The sequence below is a fragment of the Rhinolophus sinicus genome, linkage group LG01 (genome assembly GCF_036562045.2).
Source record: "Rhinolophus sinicus isolate RSC01 linkage group LG01, ASM3656204v1, whole genome shotgun sequence".
NCBI lineage: Eukaryota > Metazoa > Chordata > Mammalia > Chiroptera > Rhinolophidae > Rhinolophus > Rhinolophus sinicus.
In genome coordinates, this window is record NC_133751.1 from 43,455,663 (window position 1) to 43,471,978 (window position 16,316).

A 16,316-nucleotide genomic window follows, 5' to 3' on the forward strand; every position below is an offset into this window, starting at 1 on the left:
TGTTGTTATTCATACCGAATACGAGTTCCTAGCAGTAAATCCAATAGCACCAAAAAGGAATTTATGACAGAAGTCTCCTATTAATTTATTGTTAGCATTATAACCATTGGGTCCATGTAATCAAGAAATTGTAGTTCTGAAAAAGACCTTAGAGATCTACAAAAGCCCCCTTATTTAATCCACAAGAGAATATAAGCCCAGACACAAGGAAGGTCAGTGTCTGTGACTTAATGATTGGCAGAGTCAAGTGTAGACAACAGCCCTCTTAACCCCCCACCATGAGCTTATGTGTTTATGTCTAGTACACCACTGTAAAGAGCAATGGTAGGTAGTGACAGGAGATCATAAAAACAAACAAATAATACCAAATTTTGGATGTTTGGGTTATGCAAAAAACTTAAAAGTAGAAATAAATTGTGAATAATAGGTAGTTCCCTAAGCAATCGGTTATAACATCAGCTATTGTATGTTCTGATTAACTACACTAGTTCTTTCTGTCCTTTGGTAAAGGACAATGCTTTCAAAGAATTTTTGCAACAATAATCATAACAGTTGTAATGCCAATCCTTATTCAATGTTGTCTCTGGATCAAAGTTTCTTCTGTAAAATAATAAAGCACTGTTTATTCATCAGATTACTGCAAGGACAACATAATGTAACTTTCCTGAAATACGAAGAAAATTATTTATTCAAATGCATTTCTTATCACAAATGATCTTAATTGGCAGCCTCAGAGGTAGGTCCAAGAGGAGTTTACTTATGCTTTTAAAGACAGCTACTGTTCTTCAGCCTCTGCTATTTGGCAGGACCTCTACTAGTTGTTTTCCATAAACTGTATCTAATTCTGAATCATCCCTGTGGTTTAGCTATTTTTTATTTTCCTCACTGATGAATGAGGAAATTAAATACCACAGAGACTAGAAACTTGTCTAATGTTAAATGTCTAGAAAGTGTCAGTAGTAAGGTGTGAACTCAAGTCTGAATTTCAAGTCCAGGTTTTTTCCCATGATGCCAAGCAGCCTTAACAGATCTCAAGTTAAATAGTCTTATTGATTTTTAGCAGGAAGTTTATCTTTATGTGTCTCTATCTTTGAGAAGAAGTCTCTAGATTCAGTTGAAATAATTGTTCCATGAATTCCTAGCCTTGGTAATGAGAATTAAAGATATAGGTAACTAAATATAGTTGAACTACTATTTTAATGAATAAATCAAATTGTCAGAATGAATTTTTAAAACTCTGTATTCTATATATCAAAACATCATGTTGTATATGTTACATACATGCAACCTTTATTTGTCAGTATAATAAATAGAAAATACTTTAAAATATGTATTCTGCATATTAGAGAATCAATTAAATGTAAGGATCTAAAAAGTGTGAAAGAATGGGAAAAAGTTATACCTTGCAAACACTATTTAACCAAAAGAAAGTTTGTGTTGATATAGGAAGTACACTTTAAACAAGAAATATTAATGGAAGAAGGACATTTATAATTCTAAAAGGTCAATGAGGAAGGTGTTATCATTCCAAACTTGTATATACCTAATAGTATTGCCTGAAAATATATGAGACCATACCAACTAATAGAAAGAAAAGTTTAAAGAGAGATTCAATCATCTAGAATTGAAAAAGAGAAAATCACTAAATATTTGGAATTTAAGCAATTTACTTCTTAAAAAACCAAGTCAAAGAAAAAGAACATACAGAAATTAAAAATACTTTTAATTGAATGAAAATAAAAATTAGACATTAAAATTTACTTTTCTTGTTCTTACTTTTTGAAATAGATACTTAGACCATTGATGTATAGCCTTATTGAAATTTGTTGAGACTTGCTTTACATAGGGCTAGTTTTGGTAACTATTCCATGTTCTTAGGAAGCTTTTTAAAAAGTAAATTATATTCAAAGAAATAAAGAAAATTTAATGAAGACAAAAGTAGAAGCTTATGAAAAGGAAAAACAGTGGCACACCGGAGGAATTCAACTTAGTCATGAATCATTTCTTTCAGAAAAATGTAATAAGAGTCATAAATTCATGTCAAGACCAAACAAAAAAAAGAGAGACAAAACACAAAATGTACCAATATCCACATGTAAAAAGATTATCTCTATAGGTCCTATAGATACTAAAAATATAATAATGTTATTATAAACAACTATAGAAAATGAGGAAATTTAAACATTTTCTAGACTACACATCTCTCTCAGGAACATGGAATAAAAATATTTTAGAGGTTACTAATGAAATCCAGGGATTATTACATGAAATATATATGTGTGCATGTAACACATATACAATATTTAGTATATCTATCTATCTATCTATCTATCTATCTATCTATCTATCTATCTATCTATCTATTTAATGCATGCATATATTACATCCACAAAACATATATTAGAGGTAGTACATATATGTGATATATATGTTATGAATCTACATATACATACATATATAGAAAGCCATATATACATGGATATATATTTTGTATATATAAATATATACTATTACATTACAAACACTGAGATTTATTCCAGAAATGAAAATGTAGTCCTGTAATAAAAATGTACATATATAATTATATATTATATAAAATTATATATTATATAATTATGTAAATATAATTCCTCAACATCAACAAAATAATGGAGGAAAATTATGATAATCTGAATAGTCACAGAAAATTCATTTGATATAATTTAATGCCCACTCATAATAAAATTGCTTAGGAAAGAAGGACTATGAATAATTATTCCTAATATGGTTAAGTGGACCCTCAAAGAAACTATAATAAACATCACATTTAAGCATTAAATACTAAATGTTGTTCCAAAGACCAAAGCAGAGTGAGGATGTCCACATATATTCCATATTGTAGTAGAGTTTGTAAGTAGTTCAATTAGATAAAAAGAAGAAACTAAAATTATAAGTATTAGAAAGGAAGAAATGAAACTGATTCACAAATGATATTCACAGATAACATGATTTTGTACATAGAAAAAAAATGAAATAATCCACAAGTAAACCATTAAAATGAGTAAGCGAATTTGGAAATTTTGTTGGAAATAAAATTAATAAATAGAAATTCATTGTAACTCTGGATACTAGTAAAAAATGAAATTTCAAAAGCTACTATTGATAATATCATTAAAATCTCAAATACCTAGGAATAAATTTAACAAAATATGTGGAAGAGTTTTACACCAAAAATCTTAAAACGTTTTTAAGAGAATTAAAGAAAAACTAAATAAATAGAGAGGAATGTCATGCTCTAGATTAGAACAGCTGATATGTTCCAATTCTCCATAACTGATCAAATGATGCATTGCTATCTCTATAAAAACATAAACAGAATTTTTGATGGAATCTGATAAGCTAATTCTAATATATGAGGATGAAAAAGATTCAGAAAAATTAAGAGAAACTGAATGAACAGTGTTGTATGATTTATAAGATATATAAAGCCAAATAACAAGACACATTAAAGTCACAGTAATTAAGAATAATCTGACACCAGCACACTACTTAAAAATTGAATCCAGAAAAAATATCCACACATATGTGAATATTTGATTTATGATGAAGATGACTCTGTTAAACAGCGGAGGTTACAATTTGTGTATTTTTTATCAATACATAATATGGGTTAAGTAACTATCCACATAAAAATTTTCTGTATCTTACACTGAATCTAAAACTAAGTATTAAAAGAATTGTTGATCTAAATATTAAAGCTAAAAAAAATAAAGTGCCCAGTTGCTATCATAGAACAATTATAGCTATCATAAAAGAATGATGGATCTCATAGAAGAATGACACTGGAGTAAGTAGAGATTTATTAAATACGACATAAAAGCAATAATCAATAAATAAACTTTTATAAATTAAATAAATTAAAATTAAAATATTTTTATTAAAGACAAAATTTAGAAAATAAATAAGCAAGTTACAGACTTGAAGAAGTTATTTACAATATGTTTAAATAACAAAGCCCTTCTCAGAATATATAAGGTCTGTAAAATTAATAAGAAAATGATAATACAAATATGGACAACAGTCTTTCCTTGGACATGTGCTTTATAGATGAGAATATCCAAATTGTCAGTAAGCATATGAAAAGTTGTTGGCATCACTAGTCATCAAGGAAATGCAAATTAAATTCAAAAAAGATACCCACTACACACCTTAGCCAAAACAAATTTTTATTTCAAAGTTAAAAAAAAAAAATTGTTAGTGAAGGTTGATGTGGTATAAATGGAATTCTCATACACTGCTATAGAGATTATAACTAGATTTTCTACTAAAGTTGACTATATACATAATTTATCACCCTGTAATTCCACTAGCTATGTACCTTTCTACACAAAATACATGAACAAAAATATTCATAGCAGCACTAATATTCATAACTGCTTCAAACAGGAAGCCATCAAAACGTAGACCAACAGTAGAATGAAAAAAAACAAAACAAAGCAAAAATTATGGTCTGTTCAAACAATAGCATAACTGTGCAAACATGAAAATAGATAAATTATACTATATGCAACTACATGGATAAATTTCACAAAACAATGTTTAACAAAAGAGCCTGACACAAAAAATTATACACTGTTATAATTATATTTATAAAGGTTTCAAAAACTATTAAAACTAATTGATAATATTAGAAATCAAGATAATGATTATTTTTTGGGAGGCAACACATTGCACCAGGACACAAGCTGCAAGTGGACATGCTGCTAGTATTGTATTTCTTGATCAAGGTGATGGTTATACAGGTATGTTTCTTTAAAAAAAAAATTCATCAAGCTATATACTTATGATGTGTAAACACATCATACATTAATAAAAATGGTTATTAAAAATAGAAGAACCAGAAATTGATGTTACAAAAAAGAAAACTATAGGCCAATATCCTTAATGAACATAGATGCAAAAATCCTCAACAAAATATTAGCAAAAGGGATTCACCAATACATTAAAAAGATCATACACCACAATGAAGTGGGATTCATTCCTGGTATGCAAGTTTGATTCAGAATCCACAAATCAATTAACATGATATACTACATTAACAAAGTGAAAAATAAAAATCATAAGGTCATATCAATGGATGCGGATAAAGCATTTGACAAAATCCAGCATATATTTATGTTAAAAACTCTTGGCAAAGTGGGAAAAGAGGTATCATATCTCAACATAATATAGGCCATATATAATAAACCCACAGCTAACATCATAATCAATGGGGAAAAACTAAAAGCATTCCCCTTAAATCAGGAACAAGACAAGGATGCACATTGACCACTTTTATTCACCCTAGTACTGGAAGTTCTAGCTACAGCAATCAGACAAGAAAAAGAAATAAAAGACATCCAAATTGGAAAGTAGGAAGTAAAATTGTCATCATATGCAGATAACATGATATTATATATACCAGTATGAGGTCTGACAATTAAGTTCACAAACTTGTTGCAACGATGTTGCTAACCTTTTTTTGATATCAGAGGGATTATTCATTATTAATTTGTACCAACTGTAAAAACAGTTAACCAAGTTTCCTATTTGGAAGTGCTGAAAAGACTGTGTGAAAAAGTTAGATGACCTGACCTATTTGCCAACAATTCATGGCTCTTGTGTCATGACAATGCACCAGCTCACCTGGTACTGCCTGTGAAGGAGTTTTTAGCCAGTAAACAAATAACTGTATTGAAACACCCTCCCTACTCACCTGATCTGGCCCCCAGTGACTTATTTCTTTACCCAAAGAGAAACGAAATGTTGAAAGGAAGGCATTTTGATGACATTCAGGACATCAAGGGTAACACGATGACAGCTCTGATGTCCATTCCAGAAAAAGAGTTCCAAAATTGCTTTGAAGGTTGTACTAGGTGCTGGTGTCAGTACATAGCTTCCCAAGGGGAGTAATTTGAAGGTGATCATAGTGATATTCAGCAAACAGGTATGTAGCACTTTTTGTAGGATGAATTTACAAATTTAGTTGTCCAACCTTGTGGAGATCCCCAAAGATTCCACCAAAAAACTGTTAGAACTGATAAATGAATTTGGTAAAGTAGCATGATACAAAATTAATATTCAGAAATCAGTTGCATTTGTATACACCAATAACAAACTATCAGAAGGAGGAATTAAGAAAACAATCCCATTTATAATTGCTTCAAAAACAATAAAATACTTAGGAATATATTTTACCAAGGAAAAAAAGACCTGTACTCAGAAAATTATAAGACATTGAAGAGAGAAATCAAAGAAGATACAAATAAATGGAAACATACCATGCTCATAGATAGGAAGAATTAATACAGTTAAAATGTCCATACCACGTAAAGCAATATATAGATTCTACACAATCCCTATGAAATTACCAATGACATTTTTCACAACACTAGAACAAATAATCCTAAAATTATATGGAACCATAAACGACCCTGAACATCCAGGGCAATCTTGAGAAATAAGAATAAAGTGGGAGGTATCACACTGCCTGACATCAAATCATACTACAAGGCTATAGTAATCAAAACAGCACTGTATTGGCATAAAAACAGACACATAGATCAATGGAATGGAACAGAGAGCCCAGAAATAAATCCACGTCTATATGGTCATTTAATCTCTGACAGTGGAGGCAATATTTTACATTGGGGTAAATACAGTCTATTTAATAAATGGTTCTGGGAAAATTGGACAGATACATGTAAAAAAATGAAACTGGACCACTTTCTTATGCCACATACTAGAATAAATTCAAAATGGATTAAAGACATAAATGTAAGACCTGAAGCCATAAATCTCCTGCGAGAAAATATAGGAAGTAAATTCACAGACATTACTCATAGTAATATTTTTACTGATATATCCCCTCAGGCAAGAGAAGCAAAAGAAAAAATAAACATGTGGGATTACATCAAACTAAAAATTCTTTCACGGCAAAAGAAACTATCAATAAAACAAAAGGGCAACCTACTGAAAGGGAGAAGATATTTGCCAATAATACATCTGATAAGGGGTTAATACCCAAAATTTATTATAAAACTTATACAACTCAACACCCCAAAAACAAACCACCCACTTAAAAAATGGGCAGAGGACATGAAGAGACATTTCTCTAAAGAGGACATACAGATGGCCAACAGACATATGAAAAAATGTTCAACATCACTAATCATTAGAGAAATGCAAATAAAAATCACAATGAGATACCACCTCACTCCTCTCAGAATGGCTATCATCAATAAATCAACAAACAACAAGTGCTGGTGAGGATGTAGAGAAAAGGGAACGCTTGTATACTGTTAATGGGATTGCAGATTGGTGCAGCCACTGTGTAAAACAGTATGGATGTATCTCAAAAAATTGAAAATGGAACTACCTTATGACCCAGCAATTCCACTCCTGGGTAGCTATCCAAATAAATCCAAAACACTAATTCAAAAATAAATAAATAAATAAATAAATAAATAAATAAATAAATAAATAAATAAAATTTAAAAAAATATATATATATATATTTTATACACCCCTATGTTTATTGCAGTGCTATTCACAATAGCCAAGATATGGAAACAACTGAAATGCCCATCGATAGATGATTGGATAAAGAAACTGTGGTACAGTTATACAATGGAGTATTACTTGGCCATAAAAAAGAATGAAAGCTTACCATTTGCAACAACATGGGTGGATCTAGAGAATATTATGCTAAGTGAAATAAATCAGACTGAGAAAGACAAATACCATATGATCTCATATATGTGGAATCTAAAGAACAGAATAAACGAGCGAACAAAACAGAAATAGACTCAGCAATATATGAAAAAAAAACAAAAACAAACTGATGATTGCCAGATGAGAGGAGGTGGGGATGGGTGAGAAAGTGAAGAGATTAGAAAGTGTAAATTAGTAGTCACAATATAGTCATGGGCATATGAAATACAGTATGGTGAATATAATCCATAATGTTGTAAAGATTATGTAGGGTGCCAGATGGGCACTGGACTGATCAGGGAGATTAGCTCATAGGTTGTGTAGATGCGTGACCACTGCGCTATATGCCTGAAGCGGAAGTAGAATCATATTGAATGTCAACTATAATTAAATATCTATATATAATAATTAAATATATATAATTAAACATAAATAAATAAATATATGTGTGTGTATTATATATATATATATATATATATATATACAGTCACAGGATGTAAAGTACAGCATAGGGAAGCTAGTCAATGGTATTGTAACAGCTAGATACAATGTCAGAGGGGTATTAGAGTGGGGGAGGTTATTACTTTGTGAGGGGTGTAAATCTCTAACCATTTCATTGTTTTGTACACCTAAAACTAATAAAGAAAAAAAAATAGTAGAATCAGAGAATGTCTCCATGTGACCTCAGCGTTAAAGTAGAACCCAATTCAGTCTACCTATTCATGTAAGGAGCTAGTCAATTAAGAATTGGAGCTCTCAACATACGTATTGAAAATTCTGGTTTACTATAAGAATTGGAAATTGAAGTTCATACTCTTTTTGGTAAATGTTTCCATTTATTCCCAAGTAGGATAGACTAGTCAGACTAATTTAGAACTTTAGACTTAAATATATTTTAATAGATATTGAAATATACAGTCACTACATCAATGAATTGGTAAATAAATTTACTAAATACTAGATGTTTCTTCCCTCTATGTATGTTAAGAATAAGTTTAGCTACATGTAAATTCTGAATCAGTTAAGATTATTTTTTTTAATTTCATATCAAAGAAATCCACCTACATAGCTAAAATAAATAGGCATGATTTTTCTCTCATAACAAAAAGTCGAGACAAAGCTAGGCTGTCCACGGCTACTGCAGAAGCTTCATTTGAAGTTACCAATGTCTTGGTTGCCTTCTAACTTTCTATTCTACCATCTTTAGCATTCTTTTATTCTCATGCTTGAATCCTCAGTATCTAGTCTTATATCCCAGGCAGGAAGAAGAATAAAGAATGAGGAGGATGGGGAAACTCCTGAATCAGGAAAGTAAAAATTTTCTCAGAAATTCACCAGCTTCTGCTGTGTATCCTGCCCCATGTCCCCAAATGTAAGGCAGTGAAGGAAGGTGTTATTTTTGAGGCATAATACTGTTCCCAACAAAACTGGGGTTCTTTGGGTGAAGAAGGAGTGAGTAGATATCAGAGAGGCAATAAGCAGCATCTGTCATGCATGTTTTCTCCCAAAACAAAAGGGATTGCTGACAATGTCTCTCAGTATCTGACATCAGGGTGCAAATCTATTTTTATTAGGTTCAAAGAGCAATTTGAATATGGCAATTTGGTTATATTTTCTATAGAAAACCTGACTCAGACCTTTTTTCAGAAATAGTTTTTTGGAAAGTGGTATATTTTAAATGCTAATGATAGCATTATAGCAATTCTTCTTGTGTGTGACATTTCAAAGGAACATTTTTTCCAAGTAAACATTAATAGATCATTTACATACACAGCAATGAAATCATTGCATCAGTCCACTTAAACCAGTTTTTCCCAACCTATCAGAAATTGCTATTTTAAATTAAAGTTTAAGTTTAATAAAAATCTAAGGCATTTTTTAAATGTGCTGAGTTGGCAAAACATTAGTTAATATTTAAGAGTGTATTAAAATGTTTCTACCTCTCCTAAAATAGTTTTAGTTAGTAATAGAAAAACAAAAGCTATTTGTATTTCATAAGTTTTCAGGGAATAAGCTAGGGTCACCGTTTGTATGTACTTTGCATACCTAGATGATACACTGGAGACCTTATTTTAAAGTTTTGAGGATTTATAAAGATGATTAAAGAAAGCATTGATAAAATTTTGGTTATGTAAATGGTAAGAGAAGCCCAGGAGTTCTGTGAGACCAATAGGTCCTCATAGAACTAAAACATAGAAATATCTATGCTTTGGAAAAAGTGTAATTTCAAGCTTCACAAATGCATTTTCCAATAAAATGATAAACTGTCCTTAGTTCAGGTAGGGGGTTTTGAAAAATAATTGTTTATAAAACAATTTTTAAAAATTAGAGCTCTGAGGAGTCCCTGAGGTATTGTGACTAAGGCCTCAGTCATCTGAGTTAGAAGACTTCCTCGAAGAGATCAAGAATACCACCGAATGTCCAGCCATCCCGTCTGTGGTCTGGTCCAAACTCCTCATTTGTATTCCTGTTCCTTTAAGGCTGGGAGCTTGTCCTGAAGCTCATCTAATGGCATAGGGATAGAGTTCTAAAAACACTGCTTGCCCTTTTGCCTACTCTTCAGAGCCTGGATCCACTTGCTAAGATCCTGCTTAAAATCTGACAGATTTCTTAGCAACCTTGATGCTGCCAACGACCCAAGTCAGAGAAGTAGGAGTATCCTTTCTAAATAAGCATTAGTGTTGCTTGCCCGAAGGGGCTACATCTCAGTGAGCTTGCAGGAGCATAACTTACTATGTCCCAGGTTCAGAACAATGAGACTATTGCTGAAACCTAACTGTCAGGTTGGATGGCAACTCTGACATTTCTTCCCTCTTCTTTCACACCTTATGGAAACTTGGAGTCTGTATTTACTGCATGCTTCTCTCAAGGAATTGTGTCCCTTTTTTATGGCTGTAAAGTTTTCCATCTCCCTTTGGACCAGCTCCAGCTTTATGGGTTGTGACCTGTGCAGTTACACAGGACCCTGCTTTCAGGAGTGCCACGTATTTGTTTTAATGCTTTGCTGCTAACATATTGAAATTTTAATAATTTTGTTTTGGAATTTGAATTTTGTGAGGTCTGATGGGGCTACGGTGCATGAACAAGAGACAGGAGTGGGAGATACACCAGAGGGTGGTGTGGACGGACACATACCGGCTCAGGCCTGGGGACACTGAAAGCAGTGCCAGGCGCCAAGCAATTGGCATGGCGGCCTAGCACATATGCATATGTCTAGAGGTAGTCTGAGGGATGTGGGGGGCCAGACTGATGGCAGTGACAGTAGCCACAGTAGCAGAAACAGCAGCAGCAGCAGCAGTAGCAGCAGAAGCAAGCCAGCAACAACAACCATGGATGAGAGGAGGGCTCTACATAGGGCCAGCCCTGGGACTGGCGGGGGGCAGCTCTGGAGCCTGTCCGCAGAGCATCTGTACCAATATTAACTCTCCAGACTGCAGGGACAAGAACTGTGGATGCTTGGGCAGCAAATTTTGTCAGCAAATCATGACAAAATAAAAACATGTACCTGGACATCGCATGTGTCAATTACTCAGGGAGTAAATAACTCAGGGAATTATTAGAATCCTTCAAAGAGTTTAGAATCTTTAGCTTTGAAACACCTGCAATGTTGCAAAGCAAATACCCACAAGCTTAGACATAGAAATTGAATGTGATTGTTGCTTTTGAAAGAAAAGAACACTTTTGTTATATGAAGCTTTGAATGAACTAATTTTAACATAGAAGATAATTTTGTAATTAAATTTTCCTCATAATCGAAGAAACAAGAATAGAATACAAAACCGGTGTTTCGAATTCTCTACAAATCATGAAGCAACTTTTGATTTCTTGTATAGTAACTTATAAGAAATGTCAGAGGAAACTAAAATGCCATTGTACAAATGTATATTTCAAATTAAATTTAGATTTACATAAAAGTGATTTGTATAAAGAGTTAAATCTCTTTAAAAAAACTGTTCCAAAAGAACCATAGCTCTATATGTAGTAAAATTTATATTTTAAAATAATTTATCAGAAATTTATCCCAAAGTTGTAATGACCTCTAAAATAAGTTGTATCAGAAGAACCTTCTCAAAATTAAAAATTATCAAAAATCATTTATAATATTGCACTTGACAAGAGCATTCATATTGTTTTCAATTACATCATTTGAAAATAAAACTGTTGAAAGTATATATATTAGTGGCTTAACAAAAGACGTTGCAGAAAAGACAGAAAAATCTTATGATAAATGAAGATACCACATGTTAAAAGTCTTATCATTTATTGTACTACATGAAATTACAAAAATAAAATATTATCTTTTGCTATTTATATGTTTATGTTGTTCTTCATACATTATTATTACCCTATAATGTCATATAAGCAATAAAATAGTTTTAAAAGTAAAAACTTTATATTTTAGTATCTTTAATGGCACTTTTTTCTGTTTTTGAACAAGGGACTCACATTTTCATTTTGCTCTGAGCCCTGAAAATGATGTAGACAGACCAGCTTTGAATACTATCATTTTAATTCTGTACCCTTCCTCCTCTTCCACACCTCCATTCTCAGAGCCCTCAGAGCCAGCCTATTTCTCTTCCGTCTTAATCCTGCACATTTAAGATACACTCCTGCCTTCTTGCCTGCAAGCCCTTTGAGTCACAGCATGTTATTCTGGTTATAAAGGCACATTTGCAATCATTTCAAACACTTACTATTTGCTAAATCCTTTACATATAGTACCCAATTAATCATCACAATCACTCTGTAGGGTAAGTATTTTGGCTTAATTTTGTAGACAGGGAAGTAGAGGCTTATAGTGATTAAATGTGTTCTAATGTCTCACAGCTCATTAGAGTTTGAAATCTACCAGTAAAATGGCAGGAACATCGGATTCTAATTTCTTTGTTTCTTGTATAAGGCATGACTGTAGTGGCTCATAAATAGTGATCTGTTTCTTCCAGCATCCTTCCTCAATTTTACTGAGCTTTTTATCTAAGGCTTCCACTGTCCTTTGAATATTTCCCTACAGATGCTCTGAAATACAGTGGTACCTCCGTTTTTGAATGTAATCCACAAGTTCTGAAACATTCTCAAACAGCGGACAACTAGGCCTCAAGATTTTGCACTCAGCTGAAGCAGTGTGACATGTTCTACTTCTGAGTCATGTTCGAAAATTGAAGCATTCGCTTCCGGGTTTATGGCATTCATAAACCAAAATGTTTGTCAATGGAGATGTTCGGAAACCGAGGTACAACTGTACTACCAGGTCCACCTGAAATACCTTTCCCACCTGTTCCACAGAGTAACTGCCTTTTCATTTTCCATGATGCAGCTAAAATATGTACATCCTTTATGAAGTCTTGCCTGACCCCTCTCCTTCCATGAAGTACAATTGACCATACCCTTCCTTGCCCCAGCATTCACAGTATATTTTTCTTTCATAGCCTGCATAACACCACTATACTTAAACAATGACACATTAATTTCTAGTATAGGACAATTAGTCTCTCACAGATAACAACTGTATTTTCATTTGCCTTCCTATTCCTAGCACTTAGTCCAGTTCAATCAATGAATAAATGATGAACCAAGGGACAAATGGTGAAAAATGAACCAATAATAAAAGGGAGAAATATTCCCCTTTATATGGGTGAATTATTACTACTTTTGCTTCAATTACTACTACTATATTAGTTTAGTACATGTCATAGTTTAGTCCTATTCTTTTTATATAATAGTCCATTTATGCCTCACAACAATATCATGTTCATGATATTGTTATTTCCTTCAACACGGGAAACTGAGCATTAGGAAGGTTAAGTAAATTCTCCACTTTTGCATAGCTACTGCTAGATAGAGCTGCAATTTGAACGCAGACAATTCTAACGCCAGATACTTCTAATTTCTTTGTACTTTTCATTCATTAAGCACTTATCCCATGTAATACAGCCTTTTTTTTTAAGTCATATTTACTTCATCTCTTCTGTCTTAGGAAATTGAAGTTTGATGGAACCGAAAAGCAACGTCTGTGTCTCCTTCCTTTGTCAGATTAGAAATCACCTCTCCCATCTGACCCCTAACTCCTTCCCCTGGATCCAAGTTTGCAATTTCTTTTTTTTTTTTTTTTCTCCTTTGGTCCTATACATACTGTTGTGGAATCTCAACATATAAGGAAAAGGGTGGGAAGCCAGCGTCCCCTTCATTAGGTCCATTCAGGTTATTCCCAGCTAACATCTTCCTGGCAAACGGAAGCCTGGCCTGAGACCTTAGAATTCTCAGCGATTTCTCCTTGGTTCTCCCCCTACGTTTTTCATTTTCTCTCTCTGGAGCATGTTTAGTAGACAGAAAATAGCTGAAACTTGGCCTGCTTAATTTACATTTTGGATATATAACAGCTATGTTTCTGAAAATCTAAAATTTATTTTTGGTTGCATAAGAGATATAGAAAGAACAGAGAGGGAAAAATACAGAGAAATTCCATGCTCTCTACCATGAGAATTTGAATTTATACTTGAAATGACCTCTTTAGCTAGTTTCTCATAAAATCTCTTTCTATAACATTTGATTTGAATTTGATAATTGGTAATAAATCTCTTTTTTAATGCTGAATTGGATAAGTACTGTATTTAAGGAAGCTTCTCAAAGGATGAATCATCTACAATTCTCTTAATGTTTATGAGATACTAATAAGGGATGAATTTGTAATTAGGGTTGTATTTTATATGAATTTAAATACAAGACTAATATTTATATGTAGTGAGAGCAATTCCTCCTTTTGAATGGTAATTCCTTTTTCTATTTTTTTTTCCCACTGAGCAGCTGAGACTGTAGTGCCCTCCATCATTTGTCAGATTTAACAACCCAGAGTAAATAGCTCTCTGAAAAGTAACTACAGGTCCATCTTGTTGATCCCAATTTGTCAAATGTTGCAATGAAGAAAGTGCTAAGCCTTTAGGAAGGGTGTGAGGAGATTCCTAATTTGTTTAAAACTCTAGACTAAGCCTCAGAAACAAATTTTCTACCTTGAATTTATACATATGTATATAAGTATACACATGTTCCTGTTGATATAACAGTAGGATTTATGTTACATTATATGATACAATTAAACTTCTCAAGTCTTCAGTCTTTCTTTTGTTTTAATTTGTATTAAACTGATAGGGGTGACATTGCTTAGTAAAATTATATAGGTTTCAAGTGTACATTTCAACAATACATCATCTATATATTGCATTGTGCATTCACCACCCAGAGTCAGTTCTCTTTCCATGACCATATATTTGACCTCCTTTTCAACCTCTGCCTTTCTAATATTATTTTTCAATAATGATACTTTGAGAGGAAATATTTTTTAAATTGTTTATGCCTCTTTTGAGGTATCAAAGGCACAGAAAGAGTCAAATGTATTACATTAAACCATAAACTTAGTTTATAGAAAAGGTGAGATTAGTGTTTAGAAATGACTGGAAACTCAATTCACTTTATACCAAATAATACAAGCAAGAATGATTCAGGATACAGTGACCACAGAAAATGTCTACACAATGCTGGATAACAGCTAGACAACAATTTTACAATTCAGTCAAGATTTGGATGTTTTTTCGTGTTCACCTAAGAAACAACTCTTAGTAAGCTGATTTGACTCACATTTATTTTTCTAATTTCAGTTAAAATCATATGTTGACTTAAATTGAGAACTTTCTTGGTTTAAAAGAGTTACTGCATCCTATTAATAAGAAGAAAATGTGCTTTCCTAAGTATATGTGAATCATATTTGTCATTCAAAGTTTCCTAGTAAGTAACCATCTTCCAATACCTTCATTTTTTTCACCAGTAAAGCCTAGGATATCACTTGAGGCTCAGCAGGTTATTTTTTAGAACAGAGCTCTAAGCTATGACATTGATAAGTTTCTATTGACATTAAACCAAGTTCACTTTTGCTATATAGATTTGTTAGTATATACGTGCTGAGGCGACGAGAATTGAAAGTAGGGCAACACTGAGCAGAGAAACTCATATGATACGAAGCTGGACATAACACTGTAAAACACAGAAAACTGATGCTGAGTTAATGGCAAGTGAAGTTGCTATTTAGGAATCTGCTTCATAGATACATCACGGTTACAGTTAGATTCTCTATCACCACTCAACTCCTTCTCAATAGAGCATATAAAACCCAGGGGCTCAGGAACTGGTTCCTTCACTCAATCTTTTATTCAAAAATTAAAAAATCATTTTATGGGCCAAGTATGAAAAGGAATAAAAATTCTTGGGTGATATGAGGTAATTGTTGAACAGAATTGATATGAAGTACAGACTGGGCTGAAGAATGAGAGATCCCAGAGGAGATGTGATGACTTTAGGGTAAAAAAATCGAATAGACAAAGGAATGTGATTACATGAAGATGAAGAACAGATTCTCTATGATAGTGACAGAGCAAGGAAGTGGAAGACAAAAAACTTATCATTACAAGGGCATTCTTAAGCCTCATGTTTCCCGGGAATGGAGATAACTCATTTCACAGAAGGAAAAATTGTAGTAGGAACACTTTCTATTCCTCCTTCAAAGGAGGGGCAACAACTTACTTGGCGGTAAGATCAAG